Consider the following 20,417-nt stretch of genomic DNA (forward strand, 5'->3'; position numbering starts at 1 on the left):
TTACATGCCAGGCAGCGCAGCACCCTGAAAGCTGGAGAATTTCATCAAAAAGACGTTGTCAGGCTGAATAGCATCACCAGGAGAGGGACCCGGGCTTGGCGTCGCGGTGGCGGCAGCGAAGCCTTTCCGGCTGCTGTTGTCCACACTCGCGTTGCGGCGGGTCGGTTCCCGCTGGTTTTTGGGGTGGGCGCAGGAGTGTTTTATCCCGGGGTGTCGGGGTGAAGCCCTGCAGCCGAGCTGGGTCAAGCTGCTTCCTCGTGCTGTAGCAGGTGGCAGCTCTGGGATTTGTCCCCAAGCGTTTGACGGGTCCACCCTCCACAGTGACAGCGTGGAGGTGGAGGGTGTTATCTACATGCAAGAAAGCGGCGTTGGGAAAATAAGAAACGTGGAAAGGCTTGGTAAGAGGGGAGCTGTGGTGTGAATCCTCTTCTCCCCAGTGGGAATCCCTCTGCCAAAGCCCTGGGGGATGCTCCTGCTGCAGCCAGCCAGCCCCTGGCCTGGACCCAGGGCAATCCCAGCCCGGGGCTGCCTGTCCTCCCTTCCCTGGCTGTTATCCGCAGCAATCACGGTGCTTTTTGGTGCCAGTAAAGATGTTCCAAGGGGAAACTGCCTCCCCCTTTGCTCTGCCACCCTCGCCCTCTGCCAGACCTTTCCCTGCCTGTGCCGGGGTTGAAATTACTCATCCCTCCCCTCATCTCCAGGCTCCGTAAGAGGAAAATTGGTTGATAGCTTTGCTCTCAGCTTGAGTAACGCAGTGCTAATAGCACAAGTGGTTTTATTTGCCATCAGGACGCGGGGTCGGGATGGGGAGCGCTGACCCGTGCGGATCATTATCTGCGCATCAAGATGCCGTGTAGGTGACCTTTCTGGCGAGCCAGGCTTGGCATCTCTCTCCTTTCTGCTTCATTTGAGTGTTGCTCTTGACTCTTCCACTGTCCGATGTCCCCTTACAGCCTGGAAAACCAGCAGCAGCGCTCCCCTCGCCGCCCCCCGAGATGCTGCGGGGCATTCGGGCAGTGCCAGCACCCAGCCCAGGCTGCGGCGGAGGGTTTTACCTGCCACGTGAACCTTTTGCTGGGGTTTTTCTCTGGTGCAGCGAGCTCTCAGCCTGCTGCCCTCCTTTTCAGGGCACGAGGGGCTCTCAGCAGCGGGAGGGATGCGGGGGGGGGGCAGAGCGAAGAGCGGGGGGGGGCACGGGCAGAGCTGGTGCTGGCTGCTTAATCCAGAGCAAATGCTCGGGGACATAAGGGTTTACTTGTGCCTTTTCCAGATGTGTTTGCCCCAGATGTCTTTGAATATCTCCTTTGGACTGGAGTTCAGGAAAACATCGCAGGCAAACAGGGGTGTTAGGGAGCAGCGCCAAAAGTGGCTGGAATAATAGCCCTTTGGGATTGGGGGACCCCGGACATTGAGGGGGACAGTGTCTGCGTTCAGGGCTGCAAAACCACCGTGAGCAGGGGCTGTGGGTATCCTGTGCCCTCAGGTAAGCCCCCTCTTTGTCCGCTCATGCCCTCTCTCTGCCAAAAGCCATTATATTCACACGCACAGACGTGGGCACAGTGCAACTTTATTCCCCAAGTACCTGGCTAGAGCAAGGCAGAGGCCACCGAGCAACCCAGGGTGCTCCCGGAGCAGCTAGGCCAGGAGAAATAACCTCTCAGCCACTGCAACCTCCCGGAAAGAGCTCTGCAAGGACCAAAATATACGAGATTTATCCAATTAATAACAGCACATAGCGATCATATTTGCTCAGCTGCGCCCACGTTCCCGGTACCGTGCTGATTCACAGGCAGCGAGGATCTGCGGCGTGCGCAGGCAAACAGCCGCTGCCCGCTGGGCAGGCTGCTCGCTCGCACGGGCTGTGAAACCTGCAGCTCCATCGGTGCAAACCCCGCCGCGGGTGATGCTCTCTGGTGAGGTTCCCCTGCCCTGTCCCCTGGCAGCTGGGATGGCAGCCAGGACCCCTGGGCACCCCCGAGACCCCTCAGAGGTGCCGCCTCCCCAGCCCCAAAGGTGTAAGAGCCCACCCTGGTGTGCACGAGATCCTTCTCCTCCCTTGGGAAGACCTGTCTTGCAGGGGATGAGGCGACAAGGCACCGCTCAGCTGGGATGCTCAGGCACGCTGATGCTCTCCTGTTCTCCCTGTCCTGCTGCAGCCCACCCCTTCACCCTCCCAAACACACGTAGTTTTGGCCCAAGATCCTCATTTGGCGGTGGGGAGCTGACTAGCGTCAGGGCTAAGGTGATGGGTCCCGTTTTGGGTGCGGTGTTCGGCTCCGCGGCGAAGCTGGAGATGGGTAAACCTGACCTGCAGGGCCCCCCCCGGGCACCGCGGCTTTACTAACGCTGATGGGGTTCAAGGCTCTGCTTAACGCTTCGAACCTCATCAACCCCCCTCTCAGGGAAACCACCAAAATCCCAGCTAAAGAGGCCCCAGCTGGCGTCCGGCATTTTGCTGCCTGCGCACGAGCAGAGCAGAAACGCAGCAGACAGCGAGGGAGACGTAAGGTGCTGTTAGCACATCTGTCCATGCGCTGCAAAACATCTGCCTCCAGCCCAGCCGATGGAAACCCCCTGGGACTCGCCGGACCCCACCTGGATCCGGCACCCGACCTCTGCCCGAGCCCAGCCGCTTCTCCGGCTCCGTGTCCTGCTTCTGCTTGGGTTTCACTCGGCAAACGCGGCTGGAGGCTGCGATGCTGTGACCCCCTTTGCATGCCTGTAGGTGGGGGGGTGTCCTGCATCTTAGCCAGAAATTCCTCGTTCTCCCACTCTAAATAACATATGTGCGTGTGTGTGTGTGTGTGTATATATATGCGTTTGTGTGTATATATATATAAAAATAGGCAGATTTGCAAGTTGATATCCAATCATGCCCTGTAGAAGAGAGAATTGTGATTTTGCAGGTGAGGAAACTGAGGCACAAGCTAGCTGGCTTGTACCTGGAGTTACCGGCTGAAGAAATGAGGGTTCCTCACTGTTACCCAATTACCCCAGTGAAGGGTCGGGCCCCCCCGGCCGCCCTTGTGCCGGTCCTGCCTGCTTCGTCTGCGTTGCCCATCGGTCCGGCCAGGCTGTTGGCAAATGCTCTCAGGTCACAAACCCACACCGGGCGTGCGATGGTGCTCGGGGGGTCACTGCTCTCTCACGCCGTGCTTTGGTACCATCGACAGAGATTCGGTCATTAAGCCAATCTAATCTTTATTTCCAAGGCCGTCTGCAGGCAGTGGTTATTTGGCAGTTTATTCTCTGCTCCGGCACGTCTCTCTTGTTGGGTGCAGCAGGAGTTCAACTGTGCACGGCAAACTGCATGCAGGTTGGGGTTTTTTTGCTTCTTCCTTTATTTCCGTGAGGAATGAAAGCAATAGCATCAGGGCCGCAAAGGTAGAGCTTTCTTGGAAAAAACCCAGGCTGGTTTGACATGCTGTTGCCCTGAATGACAAGAATCCAAAAAAACAAACAAAAACAAACAAACAAAAAAACCCAGAAAGAAATTCCAGCAGCCACTGCTCCTGCTCTGGCATTGCTAATCCAACAGCTGAAGGTTTATTTGTACTGACTAAGCCGAAGTGAGCAACTTAATTTCCTTTAAATTCTCGTCAGAAGGCTTCAGAAAGCCTAATAGCTGTTTTCTTGCATGCAATTAACTCAGAGGCAGCCCCCAGCCCTCCCAGGGTTCGGTGGTGGTGGCTGGGATTTTATCACCCCTTCCCAACAGCGAGTGCGACTCGAGCCCAGGAGTCGGACTGATGGAGCTGCTGAAGATTAAGCTATTGTTCCGTGCGTGCTTTATGCATTATTCAGGCAGCGATATCGGGGCTGCTCTGACTGCTGCCGGCAGGGCGGCTGCCCGGGGGCGGCACCGGTGGCACCCCACACGTGCCACGGGGCCACCCTGAAATTTGTCAGCCAGGGCTCGGCCAAATGTGTCACTTTAGAGCCTCCCCTGGTCCCTGTGGCTCCAAAAGGCGTCTCCGGGGGTTTAATACACTGCAAATCCCTCTCAGTATTCGCGGCATCTCCGTGAGCATCTCTGGGCTTGCCGTGGACGTGGCAAAGCTGCTCGGTGCTGGCTTTTCCCTGACAGCCCGGACTGCAGAGCCGCTCAGCCCCGCACCGAGACCCTCACATCCCTGCGCGTGCTGGCTAAAATCTTGGGAAATCTGGCGGAGCATCCCACCTTGCTCTGCCCTGGGTCAGCGTAGATTATTCCAGCCCATCAAACTAATCTCCATCCAGCCCTGGTGGGTGCAAGGCAATCTTTTTCTACAAGAATGCCTTCAGCAAATAGAGCATTTTAAAATAACCCAAAAAAATCAAACCAAAAGAAAAAAAAAACCAAAACCACCCAAACCACCCTCCACCCCCCCAAATCCCATATTCTTTTGCAGTGAAAATCAGGTATCTTTTAATCAGTGGGGACTTTCGGGTGGAACTCTGGGTGTGGGCCCTGCAGAGCAGGGACTGTTCCTCTGCAGCCCTCTGAGTCTTGGAAAACAATTGTAAGAACAGAAATGGGATTGGAAATTGCACTTGTATTTGAGAGGTGAGGCACGTAGCAGGTGGGTGTCGGGACTGGAAACGGGGAGGACAAAGGGAGCCCCCAGATATGCATTGAGGAAGGTTGGCAGGAGAATGGGGTTTTTACCCTCCTGAACCTTCAGCCCACAGCTAGAGGTAGTTAAGAATGTGATGTAAAGCACTTTTTTTACTAGAAAATGGTAATTTTGGGGGATATTTGCAGGGAACAGGGCTGGTCTTGATGGGGTTTGGCGGGGGAGGCTGGGGAATTATTTCAAACTCTGCCTAAATGATCATCCGCTGGTGGTGGGAAACCACTTCTCATCGGGAGGTTGAAGCCAAGGTGCTGTAATTCACTAAGTGCAAAATCAAATTGCTCCACTCGGCTCGCTAACATCCCTATTCCTCATTTTGCATGAAAACAAGACGTTTGTTATTTATTTGTGATGTTTTGATGCTGTAAGTGAGCCCAGCTTGCTGGAGAGGGGAGCTACTCCCATGTGGACGTTGCAGTTGGGGCGGGCAGCAGCAAAGCTCCCGGTCTGATTCTCCGGAGATGGAGGATGCGGGTTCAGCTTGATCGGAGGAGCCGGGTTGGGGGCTGCCCTCTGCCCCGCTCACCCCATGAGCACCCTGGCTTGGCTCAGGGCTGAGATGTGGTCCATCCCCAGCAAGAAAGTCAAAACAGCCCTTCGTGCTCGGAGCAAAACCCGTTGCAATGGTAAAGGAAAGGATCTGGCAAGAGTCGGGAAGGGGAGGATGCTTTTAGGAGGATGTTAAACAGTTGACTTGGGAAGGGGTGGATGCATTTAGGGGGATGTTAAACAGCTGATGCGTTACTGCCAGTAACAGAGATTTGAGGACAGTGCAGAGCCCAGACTCGGGGTACAGCTGACCCCACAGCTCACCCCATGCCAGCTTGCAGGACAGTCCCCCCAGCTCCCTGCATCCCACCCTTCCTTGCACGCTACCAAGCTGCTTGGAGCACATCCTTCAAAGAAATTGCCTGATTTCTTTCCCTTGCTGTTTTCACACGCCGCTTATCGCCTAACGAGGAGCAGTTGCCTGTTTTAGCTGAAGGATGCTGTCTGCTTAGTGCTGGGGATGCGGAACTGGGACTCCTGATACCCTTGGCCGCAGGGTTTGGAGGCTTCCCCCGCATCTCCCGAGGGGCCTTTGGCCCCTCGGGAGATGCGGGGGAAGCCTCCAAACCTATACCTAGAGGTGGCAGGTCACATTAGGTGTCCCCAAGCCTTGCAGGGAGGGTTAGAGGGGGATGCCCATACCCAAAGACCCCGCTTTTACTTCCCCAGCACCGCTGTCAGGATCAGCCCTTCCCAAGCAAAGCCCCAGCTCCAGTCTTCACTGACATCTAGTGGCAATGGGGACACTTGGAGCTGGCGGTGGAGTGGCCGCTCAGGAGCCAAAAAGCGGGGTGCAGCCTTTCCTGCAGGTCCCCATCCCTGATGGGATGTCACCCACTCGGGAAAAGCCACCCCAGTGGTGCACACACCAGGCAGGGACCTTGCAAATAGTGTCCCTGCCACCACCTTGGCTCTGCAGACGGGGACATCGAGGGAGTGCATGGCCTTGGCCTCCATTCCCCTCTGATTTGATCCTTTTATCCTAAGCCTATAGGGGAGGAATAAAAAAAAAGAAGCCTCATCCTCTCTCGTGCTAAGGGAAAAAGGAGCAACGCGTTCGCTAATCTGAGGCACGCAGCAGTCGTAAAATAGTCCAGGGTGAAAATGTTTTGCTCCAGCGCTTTTGGAATATAACAGCAAAGCTTTGCTGGCTGCAGGTTACCTGCTCTGTCGCCCTTCTCTCCGCTCCTCCAGCAGCCAGGAGCACGGCTGGCGTCCTGAGCAAGGATGGGGGTTTGAACCACGCTACTGGAGGCGTTGTTAGGCATGAGGGTTTCTCAGATCTTTCCCTTTTTCATCTAAAGGAATGAAAAGTTTGGGCAGGAGGGGCTAGCCTGGGTCAGCCTCGGTCTGCTCGAATTGAGCTCAATGCTGCAAAAGGGGGAAAAAAGAAGAAGCGGGAGAGGCAGCTGTGAAGAGCGGAGGATTTTGAGGCTGGAGAGGCTCGGATGTGCCCAGCTCCACAGAGATGAATTTCTCTTGATGATGGAGATGGGTGAGATGCTGTCTGGTCTTGTTGCTCCACTGAGGACGATGGATGATGTTGCTCCGCACCCACAAATCCAGTTTGCGAAACCTGACCGGTGCAGCCACCCAGCGCACCCCACCCTCCGCACTGCTCACCGGTGGAGGGGCTCTTGGGGCTGGAGCTGACCCTTGGTGCCTGGACTAATTTTACCTCCTCCACCAAAAAAAACCCAAACCTGGTTCACTTTGTTGCAGTGTAAACACACTTTTACGGCTTCTTTAATCTCCACCGTTCTGAACTTCCCTCTCAAAGTGCCACAGAGCCCAACTCAGCCTCCACGCTGCTGAGAATTGCTTGTATGGGAACACATTATTTGATAGGAATCTGCCTGGAGTATTTTTTTCTTCCCACTGAACATCTTTATCACTTCTCCTGTTGTGTGTGTACACGCAGGAAAGCGGTTCCTTCCCATTCATCTGCTGGAGATTCGGTCGACTCACCGCTCTCGGAGGACTACCAGAGCACAATGGTCCAGCCATCCCTTTTCAGCAGAACCAGGATAGAAATCAGCAGCTTGGAAGCCCCGTTCCCATCTCCACGGCAGGAGGAGCAGAGCGAGGACCCGACGCCAAAGGGGAAAGTAAAAGAGCTCGGACCCCCCTCCGTGCCCCCTGACCTTATCTAATTTGCTGATTTTCAAACACACTAACTCCCGGGCAGGTCTGAAGCCAAGTGGCTCTGCTAAAAAATAATTCTGCGCTAAGAGAAGGGGAAATGGTTTGCGAGGGAGGCAGGAGCCAGCAGCAGCTGGCAGAGGTACATTCCCATTGCTCATCGCAGTCAGAGCCCAGCATCGTAAGGCCCAAGGTGTTCAAAGCTTGAAGCTAAATGCTTTTTTAATGGGATAACATAGCCGTGATATTTATTTGAGGCTCATGTTTTGCATGCAGCATGGGTTTATTTTCCCTATTTCTCTTTTTTTTTTCCCTCCCCCCCCTTGTCACTGGGAAGAAGAAAATAAAAGCCTGTAATCTTCCACTGGCAGGCGCAGAGGAGATAAGCTGCAGGTGCCTCCCAACGCTCATGGAGGAGTTTTGTTCTCCCACCTTATCTCCACCTCCAGGTCACATCATCTCGGGGCTTAGTGTGGGCCCCGGGGAGGACGCAGAGCTGCTGTCCCCATCCCCGCTGGGGGCAGGGGGTCCGAGGGCAGGCTGCCTTCCCGAGCAATGCAGGCGGCAGCGCGTTTCCCTCCGATAAGCCTTATCCCAGCCCGGCCTGGCTCAGCCGCGACGCGCAGGTGATGCTGGGCGATGGATGTGAGCGCCTGGACCACAAACCCAGCCTGGCACGAGCGTCCCTGGAAGGACTTGAGCACAAAGAAACCAGTTTTCTCCATCTCTTCAGGTATTGTAGCTTTCAGCGCTAATTATTGTGTGTTTTAATTCATCCTTAACCGATGCGATCTTCAAAGCTTAAATGTCTTGCTCTAACACTTCTAGATCTTTATACCTTTTTTCCCTTTGAACTCCTTCAAGGGACCCTCTGGGACCCCACAGCTCTTGCTTTATGTTTGCTTTTAATCAGCTTGCTTTTCTTCCCAAAAACAAAGACAAACCATACCGCAACGGTTTCTTGGAAATCTCTCCATATTGAGAAGAAGAGAGGAAGGAAAGCGTGACTTGTTAAAGCCTGAATTTCCCGATGTCTTTCCTCCTTTTTATCTGGTTTGCTGCAAGACAAATGACTCTCTTAATTTAGCTAAGTAATTGAAAGGTGCCCGTATAATTCGGCAGCGGTCCAGCCGGCCGGCTGCCTGGGGAACCGCGGCAAGCGAGTACGGTGAAAACAAGGTGATGGGGTGTCCCATCCCATCCGATGCTGCCGGGGAGTCCGGTTCTTGCGGCAGAACGCTGCGCAGCATCGCGGCAAGAGCGGCCGCGGTCCTGGCGTGGTGACACCCCACAGTCGCTGGTGCGGTGAAACTGCTCTGGTAGGTGCCGGGAGGTTGGTCTGTGGTGCTCCACCGCAGAGATGGCTATGTGGGGTGGTGGTTACAGAGCGCGAAAGCGTCTGGAGCGCCCACGGGTGCCATTCCCGGCCAGCAGCATCTAGGGTAGCGCTGAGTTTCCTGGGGTTATTCCAGAAGGTGGATTTGTTGGCCAAAAGCACAAATCCTGTCCCCGTGGAGGCCCCAGACACGAGGACCTTGCTGTATAGATGCCTTCACAGATGAGGATGAGGAGTGGCTGGTAAATGCTCCCCGCCACCACGGCACAGCTCCTGGGGTGCAGCCCTCGTCCCCCCCGTCCCCCCCGCCTCTGGGGTGCCAAACCTTGTTACCCTGCAGCCCGGGGGGCCTCAGAAGGATGGGGGCTCACGTGGGCACGAGCAAAGGGCGACGGAAGGAGACGGGGCAGGTGATGGGTGTCCAGGCAGCCCCCCTGAGCAGCAGCTCACGCCGCGGTGCCTGCAGGCAGAGCTCAGAAACCCCGGCACCGCCCGGGCACCTGTACGGCCCGGCTGGGGCATGACCCGTGCCGGGAGGGCGTCTGAGGGCCCCTTTGCTCTCCTCCTTCCAGAGAAGCCAAGCGGAAAGTTTGGGGTCATTTTTCTGTTTTTCTCCTATTTGCTCCCTGCTGGAGCTGATTTATCCCTGCGGCTTGCCGAGCTACATCCAAGAAGGACATGTTTTGCCTTTGTAGTACATGAGATTGCTATAAATTATTAGCTTCTTTGTGTCAGCCGGAGCCCGACACAGCCCATAAAACTTTCTGGCCATGTTATTGCTCTTGAACGTGGCACCAGGCTGCTGGCGGCGAGCTGGCCCAGACCCAAAGGAAGGGGTTGCCAGCTCAAAGGATGTATTTTCCTCCAATGCGACACCCTCATTCCTAAAATCACCCGCAGACTTTATGAGTCCATGGAGCTGCAGAGGGAAGAGCTCTGTCCTCGATGTCACTCGTGGCTCCGGACAGCCACCGCTTGCTCCAGCTCTGTGGGCACCATGGCCACCCCTCCGCTGCCAACGGGGGGGTAAAGCACCCCGCAGCATGTGTTTGAGAGGGCTGCAGGTGGAAACATTATTATTATTATTATTATTATTCCCTGAGCATAGAACCAGTGAGGTTAAAAATCAACGGTCTCAAGGCGAGATTACAGCGCGTTCAATATATTATCCATAAGTAATGTACATGGGAGGGCAGTGGGAAGCGAAGGGGATCTCACGAGAGCCACAGAAACTGGACTTTTAATTTAAAACTATCCTTCACTGACTTGAGCGTCTCTCCTGCGAGGCCATTTTTTATTTCCCCCTGTGCAGCAGTAATCAGGAGGTAACAAGGGAGAAGGGGAAACGGATTGTCTCGCAGCTCTATGCGGCCGGTTTCAGTGCTGTAAATTATAGATATATATGGTACAAAGGAGTGCTGGGATATTAATTTCTGTTGTTGAAAATCACAGACCCTCTGCTTTAATTTACTGCTAAATAATAAATGACTTCGTAAGATACTCAGCAAAGATAAAGACGCCCCGGTAAATCAAACAGCTCATAAGCACTTATGGATCAGTCTATCTTGTATGTGTACTTAAGTGGTTTATATTGTTCTCACAAAGCAGAAATAAGCAGGCGTTTAACTGATGCTATCTGCCAAAATAAAGGGTGAACCCGTGAATCAAATGGTTTCCTGCAAATCTGCATTTGCATTTGCAGAATTAAATGAAGAGTGGTGCTTTAGGGATTCTGAAACATTTAGATACGAGCCCAAAATGCACCCCGCAGGAGGCAACAGATGCAGTCAGTGGGGCTGTCACGGAGAGCAGCAGGTGGGTTTATATAGGGTTTATATAGGGTTTATATAGGGTTTATCCACAGCTCAGCAGGGGCAGGAATGGAGTGCAGGGATAAGTCTGGAAGAGACCAGCATTTGGAGCCGTTTCTCCTCACCCCTCACCCTGCATCTGCAAAAACACCCCAAGAGCATCCCTTCTCATGGCACTTCATGAGAAATTGTGCAAACCAAAGCGAGAAGGGTGGCGCCGGGAACCCAGATGTGCAGAGTGACGCTGCAACGGAGAGCCAGACCCCCGGCTGTTTCTGCCTCGGTTTCCCCCTTGGATGCAGAAGAGGCCATTTGCCTCCCCGGGCTGCCATGCAGGTCCGGCTCCTGGCTCAAGACCTATTTTTCTGTCCTCCCTGGGTCTGTTTGTGCCGGGCAGCTGTGGCAGAGCCGCTAATTCCATCTGCAGGCGAGGCAGGAGCTCTCAGGTGGCCGTAAGTAAGATGGATGTTTGGCTCTCGCAGCGCAGCCCCAGGGATCTGGGAAGGCGACGTCCCCGGCGCGCCAGGCTCCAGCTATTTGCAAAGGCAAGTTAGAGTCAGAATGATGCAATTAGAGTCTGAAGTGAAAATAAGATATGGATGTGGCCAATTTTGACATTTATATTGCGTGTTTGTTATGTAAATTGGCCAAACGCTATAGGAATGTGACAGAAGGAGATTGCAAAGGGCACCAGCTCATCCGAGGCGCTTGCGTTGGGAGCGTGTCTCCTGTGTGGCTGCAGCCGTGTAGAACAGCTCGGTGGGGCGGTGGGGAGGCGGCCGGGGGCACGGGGGGCTCTGTGAGCGGTGCCGGTGCCTGGCTGGGGATGGGGGACATTTAGGGCTGTGGGTTTTGCAGAGCAAGAAGTGTCAGCGCTGGTCCCTAGAACGCAATACAGAGGAATTTCCTTGGGATAATTTCAGCAGCTGGAGCTCCGCGTGTGCCTCCGCCTGCCAGTTTGCTGTCATGACTTGACCTCACTCGCAAGGGTACGGGGAGCTCCTGGGTGGGAAAGGACCAAGTGCTCTGGAGTATTTTAGAGCACGGCTACCTGAGCACGGAATAAAAGGGATTGCTGCGGTCCCTTCAGGGCCGGCCCCAGCTGACCCCCGGCTCCGCACTGCCCAGCCATCCTCCTGCTCAGACAGGGGTCCGATGTGGTTGAAGATGGTAATTAGTGTTTGCAGGCACACGAAACGCCTCGCTGCCAGCCCATAGACCTGTCCTTGTCACACAGTTTTCATGGGAGGACCACAGGAAACACAAAATCACAGGATCCCAGACTGGTGGGGGTTGGAAGAGACCTCTGGAGATCATCCAGTCCAACCCCCCTGCTAGAGCAGGATCACCTAGAGCTGGTCGTGTCCAGGCGGGTTTTGAATCTCTCCAGAGAAGGAGACTCCACAACCTCTCCGGGCAGCCTGTCCCAGTGCTCGGTCACCCTCAGAGTGAAGAAGTTTTTCCTCATATTGAGATGTAACTTCCCATGTTCATGTTTGTGCCCGTTGCCCCTTTTCCTGTTGCTGGCCACCACTGAAAAGAGTCTGGCCCCATCCTCTTGACACCCATCCTTTAGATATTTACAAGCGTTGATCAGATCCCCTCTCAGTCTTCTCCAGGCTAAACAGCCCCAGCTCTCTCAGCCTTTCCTCATAACAGAGATGCTCCAGTCCACTCATCACCTTTGCAGCCCTCCTGTGACCAGCTGCTGGTGTGGAGTCCTGCACTGCAGGCATACAGCCAAGGAACATCATCTCCGAGATCCAGCTGTGCTGGTGGAAGGAGTTAGCATTCCACAGCTGGTCACGGCTGGATGCTGCTACCCTTGCAGATGTGCCGGTCAGGCAGTTTGGGGAGGACTCACCATCCCACTTTGTTTTGGCAACACGAAGAGGTCTGAGACGGCTGTTCTGCAGACATTACTTCATGTACGCAACGCTGAGCCACCAGGCAACAGGGCTGGGCAGTTAGTCACTGTGTGAGAAGTTAGCCAAGCTCCATGACATGCTGCTTGGTGGCTTGACGCTGTCTGCTGGAGGGTAACTAATACCTGGTGCAGCTAATATGAGGGAAGCACAGCCATACGATACTGCATCTGGCAGAAATTTTGCCACAATGAGTTATTCTTCCAAAAAGCCCTTGGTAGGTAGGAGGCGGCAGCGTGGATGTGCCACCATCAGCAGTGTGCCTGGCCACCGCGGCACTCCTCGCCGGGTCACCGGCTCCCAGTTTTGTCATCTCAGGAGCAGACGGACACCCGCCCAGCTGGCTCCACCTGAACTGCGCACACGGGCTGCCCCGCTGGCAGCGAAACCTCCAGCTGGGGACAGTGACAAGTGCCTGAGAGGGAAAACCTCTTTCCCCAGCACAGCTGGATTTGGTCGAGAACGTTTCTTGAAACAACTGAGTTCTGTGGAGTAGGAAATTTTCACTTTGTTTTTCAGGTTAAGCCAGAGGTCCTCAGGCTTTCAGCTCAGCAGCGCTGCAGCCCCGGGGTGGGACGGACGGGCACGCCTCGAGTGCCTTGGGCTCAGGGGTCCAGGTGACATGACCGGCCACACGACCGGCCCTGACACTCTCCATCCAAGGGGCACACTCGCATTTTCATCTCTGCTGGCCGCGTTCCCCAAGTGCGAGATGGGCGAGGGCAGCCCCGCTCCCAGCTCGTTCCTGGGGTGGCAGGAACCAGAGCGCATCAATGGTCCTGCTCGCACGGGTCAATGAAGTCCCTCAGGGTGAGCAGCCCTAGGAAAAGCAGGAGTTTGTGCGTGGTGGGAGCACGTACAGAGCCAGGTTTTCACGTCAGAGATACCCCAAGTACAAACTGAAGCATGGAACAGGGGCTCAGCTTTGTTTCACGCTCTGGTAAGTGCTTTTACCCGTTTAACTCAAGGCCTGGATCTCTGAGAGACCATCGTCCTGGCAAAACTGTGGAGCTGGCTACCACCCTCAGCGCTGCCCATCTCGCCAACAGGACAACACGGGAGAGGCCAAAAGGGACTTTAAAGTACTCTCAGGACTTGGTGTCCTGAAATGTTCCTCCCCTTTGCAGATCATCTGGAAGAGCTCTGGTGGCAGCAAACCCTTTGGTGCGCACTTTCTCCCCACGTGTGTGCTGCCCTGATGGATGAGCTGCAATCCCTTGAGCTGACGGCATTTCCCACCCAAAAAGAGGTGGAAAAGCAGCTCCAAAGAGGCGGAAAGCCTCAACTCCCTGCTCTCGTTTCACACCGCTGTGGCAGTGACTACGAACAGAGGAGGATCCAACCCCAGGGCGATCAGGCTCCCGAAGGTGTATGCTGTTTTGCTAACGCTGTTGAAAGACAGAGCAGCTCCAATTTGCCCTGAGCTGCTCGGTTGTAACGTGGCACCACGGAGAAGGGCTCTACAGAAAACCACATTTGACAGCGAAAGCATTTTGCTGGAGCGCAGCAAGAGAAAAACAAATTACTATGGCATAAACGAGCAAATCCATCATCAGAGGGAAGAGGAGGAGAGAATTGGTTTAAGGATCCACGTACGAGGCTGTGACAGTAATCATGTAACGGCCCTTTAAATGTCAAGGGGGATGAGCATGGTTTAATAGCAACAGAAATGCTGCCAAGCTGGGAAACGTGTAACAAAGCAGACGGATGGATAGATCTACCTATTATCTGCTCCCCAGAAAAAAAAAGGAGAGGGAGATAATTCAGGTTTATGCTTGATCTAGTGTGTAAATCTCAGAGAGGTCATGTTTTATCAAAAGGAATAAAAAAAAAAGAATGAGTTTGTTTTCAGGGCTGTCCCTGCCATCAGCCAGACGGCACAGGTTCAGCTGTACAAATGAGATACGTAACATTTAAAGCTGGTTGCGGCCCTGGCAGTATTACACAGAGGAAAAATGAAAGCGTGGGGCTGTGTGGAAGCTGATCGGTCAGTGCTGGGCGGCTGCACGGGCCCGTGGCTCCTTTCAGCTGCACCATGAGGAAGAGAAGAGACAAAAGAGGACGTGTGAGGGGAGGGGGACACAAAGGCATGCAGGGCTCTTCCACCACGCTCTGGGTGTCTTCTGGCACCATTAAAGGATTTCACTCTGATAGTAAGAAAAAAACCCTACTGAGTGTTACCATATCCGGCATTAAACCAGCAACCCATGAAAACCTGGGCTATGCTGGGAGAGAGGTGAACATCCCCCAGCTTGTGACCACTGGTCGGGGGGCAGAAGGAAAGGGCTTTGTACCCTGAGAAACACAGAAACAGGTTTTGCAAAGTGAGCTCCTCAAATCTGTGGATATTTATGTTTTCATTCATCTCTTTCTATCAGAATTCTGCATGTGTAAAATGGGGATGACAACCTCTGATTTCACAGGGACTAGACAGACATTCCTCAGCATTTATAAAACACTCCGCCTGTATATTTACAAGCACTAAAAGAAAAATCACAAGCAAATGAACAGTTTAATATTCAGCTCAGGCTCCGAGCAGCGCGCAGGTGGCACGGCACGGGCTGCGCACCGACTAATGGGTATTACCCGTATTGAATTGAATCGTATTGAATTACCCGCTCAGCCGCGGGGCGATCTGCCCTCGCGCGGCGTGGGGACAGGCTGGCGGCACAACTGAGTTGTCCCCGTGTCATCCCTGAACGTCCTGTGCCGAGAGGCCACGCTAAGGTTTTACGGGCAACCTGAAAGCGAGTGTTGGCTAGTGGTGCGGTGCTCGGCTTCACCAGCTGCTCTTTTTTGTCCAGGTTTTGCATCTATGATTTAGATCTGTATGTATATTTTATAAAAGGTCTGCTAAAATGTGTTATCGCAGAAATAAAACTAAGCGCTTATTCATTTTTTAATGAACCATCAGGGAGGAAGCTATTGCATGCGCATCGTAGTGTTTTTCTTCTGTTGGGCTATTTATACCGAAATGTCTTGGAGGGAAATTTGTGACTAAATTACACGAGTGAGATACCTTTATTCACACTGAGAAGCCTCTCTCACTTAGCCAGGATGGAGCTGCCAGCGCCGCTGAAAGTGAAGCACAATTCAACCAAAACCACCAACACAAAAACTGGATCTAAATTCCCATTTACCCGTGTTGAGGCCGGTGCAGCCCGCCCCCCCCCCCCCGCAGAGATTTTGCCTTTTGGGGGAACCTAACGCCAAACCCCGCACGGCCCCAGAGCAGGGCCTGTTCCCCGAGCCGGACGGGGCCCGGTTCTCGGCTCTGGTCCCGGCAGTTTTACGGAGGAGCCCGAGCCCCGTCCCCTCACAGCCGGGGCGGCACCGGGAGCGCGGAGCGTCACCGCGAACGGCAGCGACCAAGGCCCAGCGCCCCGGGCTGACGCTGCCCTACCGCCGGAGCACTCGCCACCCGGCTACCAGCCCCCGGGGCCAGCAAGGCCTGGCTCGGGCCTCGCCGGTTGCCATAGCGACGCCGGCCAGGCCTCCTCGGGAGGTCGCTGGCCCTTTAAGGCGGTGCTTGGAGGCCCGCGGGAGGCCGGAAGCCCACCGAGACGAAGCGAAGGCCAGAGCGCCTCGCAGAGCACTTCCGGACTTTCCGTTTCCGGCTGCGCGGGGCCTCGTGGTGGGCGGCTGGGCAGGGGGCACCGGGGGGCAGCGGGGGGCAGCGGGGGGCACCGGGGGGCACCGGGGGCTGAGGGGCAGCGGCTGGGGGGCGCTGGGGGGGCTGTGGGGGGGCGGCAGGAGAGCTGGGGGGCTGTGCGGGGCACAAACACCGCCCTGAGGGAGCTGTTGGAGCCCGCGCGGGGTGGGGGTGTGCTGGGGGGGCAGGGGGAGCGCGGAGTTGGGCCCAAGGGGTGCGGGGGCGAGCCGTGCAGCGGGGGGGGGGGGGTGCGGCCTGGCCTGGCCTGGCCTGGCCAGGGTGTGTGAGCAGCGGCGGGGGCGGCCGGACCGGGACTAGTCGGGTTTCTTGTGAAATTTCCCCGAATTTTGTGTGTCACAGGATTTCCTGCCTGGCTCAGCCCCAGAGAGGCCCCAGCCCTGAACGGTGACGGCGGGCGGTTACGGTGGCCCTCGGCGCTTCCCTTTGCGAGGTGCGTGAGAACCGGGCGAGCCCCGGGCATCTCTCCCGGGCAGGGGGCTCCGGGGGTCCGCGAGTGCGGGGCTGGGGAAGGGCTGCTGGGTGGCGGGGCCAAGAGGCCCGGCCTCGTACCAGCCAGCCTCACCCGCGCCCCAGATCAACTCCCAGGCGGGCTCCGTGCTGGGGTTCATCCTGTGCAGTAACAGGTGTGAGCATTCATGCAGCCTTTTGATGGTCATGTATGATACTGCATACAACAGGCTCCCAAGCCAAGGAAAAACAGCTTTTAGATTAGTTTCTTTAATGTATACTGATTCTTCTTTTGAAAATCATCTGGCAATATTAACCTGATACTGCCCTTCCTTTGCAGGCAAGTTTTACAGATATGGAAAGCAGAACTTAGATACGTTGCTCATATATTTTTTTCACCTGATTTATCACTGGTATTATTTGAATTCCAAAACTCGGTTCCCCACATAGTAGGGAATACTGATGGGGCAGTTTCTTTACTTGACCGAATTGTAAGGCTTTGTTGGAACCTGTGTACTTCGCTTTCTTGTTACTTCTGTGATTTCCTTTACTGCTTGGTTTTTCTCTTACAGCTGGGGAGTTCAGCTGGGGTCACAGCTCAGGCGAGCGCGTGCTCTTGCAAGCACGGGGAAGGGATGGGGAAGGCCTGTGCTGTGAACCTGGCACCAGAGCGCTTTTCCTCTTTGGTGTCGGTTGGGGGATCAGGCTCACAGTGAGGTCACTCCAGATGGTTCCTCCTGTACAACTAAGGAGCTGTCAGACGGTGGGAGGAAGCTTAAACCAGCTTTGCCATCAGACTGTGTTTTGCTCGTGGCTGCAGCCGATCTGCTGGTGATCGGCAAGCTCTCTCCGTGCAGTTTGGGATAAAATTAATTTATATTTTATTGCTGCTGAAATGGGATATCCTCCCTGCCCCCAAAATGCTTCCTTTGCTCACCTTGACCTGGCACTGGGATTTGTCAGGCCCCTCTGTGACCTGGTTTAACCCACTAAAGCAGCAAAAACAAAGGGGAGAAAAACAGGTAACTTTCTAGCATGCTAATAAGGTTGTGGGAAGAGCTAACAGCATCACAGGTTGGGAGGGAGAGGAAGGACTGTGTAGTTCAGGGGAGAGAGAACTGACTTTCCTGGCCCCCTTTCCTCCCCACCGCAGCGGCCTTGTTCTGCAGGGGAGCTGCGCTGCGCTGTGCTGTACAGACTGCGGTGTGCGCGCTGGCTGTGCAGGAGCCGTCAGACGCCGTATTTCCATCTTAAAACCAGGGGCACTGCACACCAGCAGCACCTGAGCTAGAAGGACACAATTGATGTGTCCATCTCGGGAGCTCTAATATGCTGTTGCTCTGTCTGGTTTCATCCCGTTTTAACGAGATGTGTGAACTGTCTCTGATAATTTTAGTGGGGTGTTAATTTGGGAGCATGATGGTTTAATAAGCTCGCTGTTTAATTCTTTGCATTGCACCTATTTGCTCATCAGGTGGTTAATATTTCCACCGTACCTCTCACCCAGCTGATGCTGCCAGGGTAACCACAACAGTATGAATTATATTTTTGAAGAAACTCCGTTCATACTATGCCTCCTCAGCAGAAATGAAGGAATTTCTCTGGCACGGGGCCTTCTGGTGCCAGACCTGAGCGCTGCGTCCCTGTGACGCGACACTGCTCCAGTACAAGCTCACTTTGCCGGCTCCGATGTGCTCGGACTGCTCTGGGAGGTTAACGCTGTGCTGGCAGGCTTTCTGCTGGCCACACATCTGACCTGCTGCTGCCAGTGGCAGCCAACAACAGCTCTGGGCTGTGCGTTACGGCCGTTTTGGCGGAAATGCAGTCGCGTTCCCATGCCTGGTGTGATCAGGGGCGTGCCTGGGTTGATCTGGCAGCCTTATTGTACCGTAACACCACAGGCGTGAGAGTAGTCCCTCCAGCTGGACAGGAGATGGTGTCAAAAGGGTGCTAATGTGCTGTGGGAAGTTTTTGTGGTAGAAATACTACAGGGGAGGATTTTAAGGAGAGCTGGGGGTGTGGTGCTGCTTATCTTCTATGCTTTGGTTGATGCTGATCCAGAGAAGATGGGTCTGTGTAGGCCAGCGGTGTCTAGCTTTAGCTGGGTTTCTGGCTAACGCCCTGACCGGGTGATGTCTCCTGTGCCGAGCAAAGCTGTGCTCACATCACCAGCTGAAAACCCACATTGCCACATGGAGGATTTTCTTGTCAACTAACCTTTAAACAACAAAGCATTTTCTTATTTCAGTTAACAGGTAATGTAACCGTTTGCAGGAGGACCCTGGATCACGAGCTCTTTGTGACGGCCTTGGGCACGTGCTGAGCAGCTCCGACGCCTGTGCCCAGCTTTCCTGCAGCTTGCTTGCTGCGACTGAGCGTTCCTTTTTGGGTGGCGGGACCAGGAGATCGTTCTATGGGATGGTGAGAGCACTGCCCTTGCGGTTTGGTTATACCTGTGTGGTTTTGGTAGGTTATAGAAAGTAGTTTTGCCTGACTAGATGGTAAACATGAATAAAATCTGTTTCTCGAAGTTGACTTTCTTCCTGTCTTCATATTTAATATTTGCTGTTGTGGATGAACAAGATAGAAAGATTTTTAATGTGCTGGAAGTTTGCATACAGGCAAGTAGGTGCGTAAAACTACTTCTGCACTGACATTTGTGGGTTGTGCCCTGGGCAGTCACGCCGGAGATGTGCAGCGCTCTCTAGACATGGTGCTCTGGGGATCTGTTAGGGGTAATTCAACCTTGGGTTCGGCAGTGCTGAAGGATTCGAGAGCATCTCCTCAGTGTGCCAAGCTCCCATCTCCACTAGAGGGTGTGAAGCTCTGCGCAATGGTTGAATTTCCCCGAAACTGGAAAAACGAGGTTTTCTTGCTTTAACCGGATGTGCGGGCAGCGAGGTGGTGACGGGATATGTTCCTGTTGAAAATCCTCGGTCTGCGTGTTGGCAGCAACCCAGATTGTTTGCGCGTTAACACAACTGTTAGCTGGGGCGCTGGGCACTCCATGTGATGGTGCTCAGTCCTGGCCAGTGGAATTATTCATAAGCAACGTGCGTGTGTGCCCGGGGGGGGTTGATACCGTTAGTGGTGTCTGGTACCTGGAAGAGGTGACTTGTTCCTTCCACCTGGGTAGTAAAATGTACCCTTGCTAACAGCAAGTAGTAACTTTTCACTTGTGCCACAAAGAGCCTGGCTCCTAGATTTCCTTTCATAGACAAAGGGAACTTCCATTTGATCTGCAAATCCCAAGCCAAGCCTGAGGCCAACGTGCCGTGAAATCCCGCGAACCCCGTGCAGCTCGCTGGGTTGTGCGTGTTCCCTGTGCTTGCTGCTCAGGACATGCTGCAGAAGCTGCTCAGCTCGTGGTGCCCACGCTGGCTCCTTGGCCGAGTACAGGATTTCTTCGTCGCTAAATTTTTGCCTCAGTGTCCCGTTAAGAATAAATTCCTGCGCAGAACCAAACCCAGCAGCGCTGGCTCTGCTCCAGCACTCGCAGTGCCTGAGGAGTGCCCGAAGGAGAGACGGGCATCTCCGTGAGTACGTGATTGCTGTGGCTTGAGATGCGGAGAAGCACACGCTCCTCTCCGGCTGCTGGGACCGGAGTGGGTCTGTAGACATTTTGGAGCTCAGTCTTTACATTCGAGCAGTTGTTGGCTGCAGGATGGTGTCTGCTGGTCACTGCTCTACCGCAGCCGGTCGGGTGCCGGGGCAGAGGCTGGCTGGAGAGCGATGGCGTGGTGCTCGTGGGCTGAGAGGAGCGTGAGTGGGGAGAGCAGGTGAGGTAGTGCCTGGAGGAAAGGCAGTCCTGCAACAACTTTTCTGCCTTTGCTTTGTTTTCAAGGAAATTTTACATCTTTTTGACCTTGTCCCTTCCGCAAAAATAATGTCGATGTTCTCTTTGAAGGTTTTAATTCA

General features: G+C 54.5%; 1 protein-coding gene, 1 long non-coding RNA gene and 1 other non-coding gene across 4 annotated transcripts in view; 2 read left to right on the top strand and 1 right to left on the bottom strand.

Annotated features, from left to right (window-relative positions):
• Nucleotides 1-20,417, bottom strand: part of ST6GALNAC1 (ST6 N-acetylgalactosaminide alpha-2,6-sialyltransferase 1) — a 282,118-nt gene that overhangs the window by 241,171 nt on the left and 20,530 nt on the right. The window lies entirely within an intron of this gene.
• Nucleotides 15,621-19,034, top strand: LOC142604393 (uncharacterized). Of its 2 annotated transcripts, XR_012838254.1 has the most exons (3): nucleotides 15,621-16,013; nucleotides 16,392-16,482; nucleotides 18,774-19,034. It is a non-coding gene; the product is annotated as an uncharacterized LOC142604393 (long non-coding RNA). The 2 variants fall into 2 exon arrangements; XR_012838253.1 differs by lacking the exon at nucleotides 15,621-16,013 and having other exon boundaries at nucleotides 16,301-16,482.
• On the top strand, nucleotides 16,549-16,728 carry LOC142604462 (small Cajal body-specific RNA 16). The gene has a single exon (XR_012838338.1).

The sequence above is a fragment of the Balearica regulorum genome, chromosome 18, assembly GCF_011004875.1.
Source record: "Balearica regulorum gibbericeps isolate bBalReg1 chromosome 18, bBalReg1.pri, whole genome shotgun sequence".
NCBI classification, from domain to species: Eukaryota; Metazoa; Chordata; class Aves; order Gruiformes; family Gruidae; genus Balearica; species Balearica regulorum.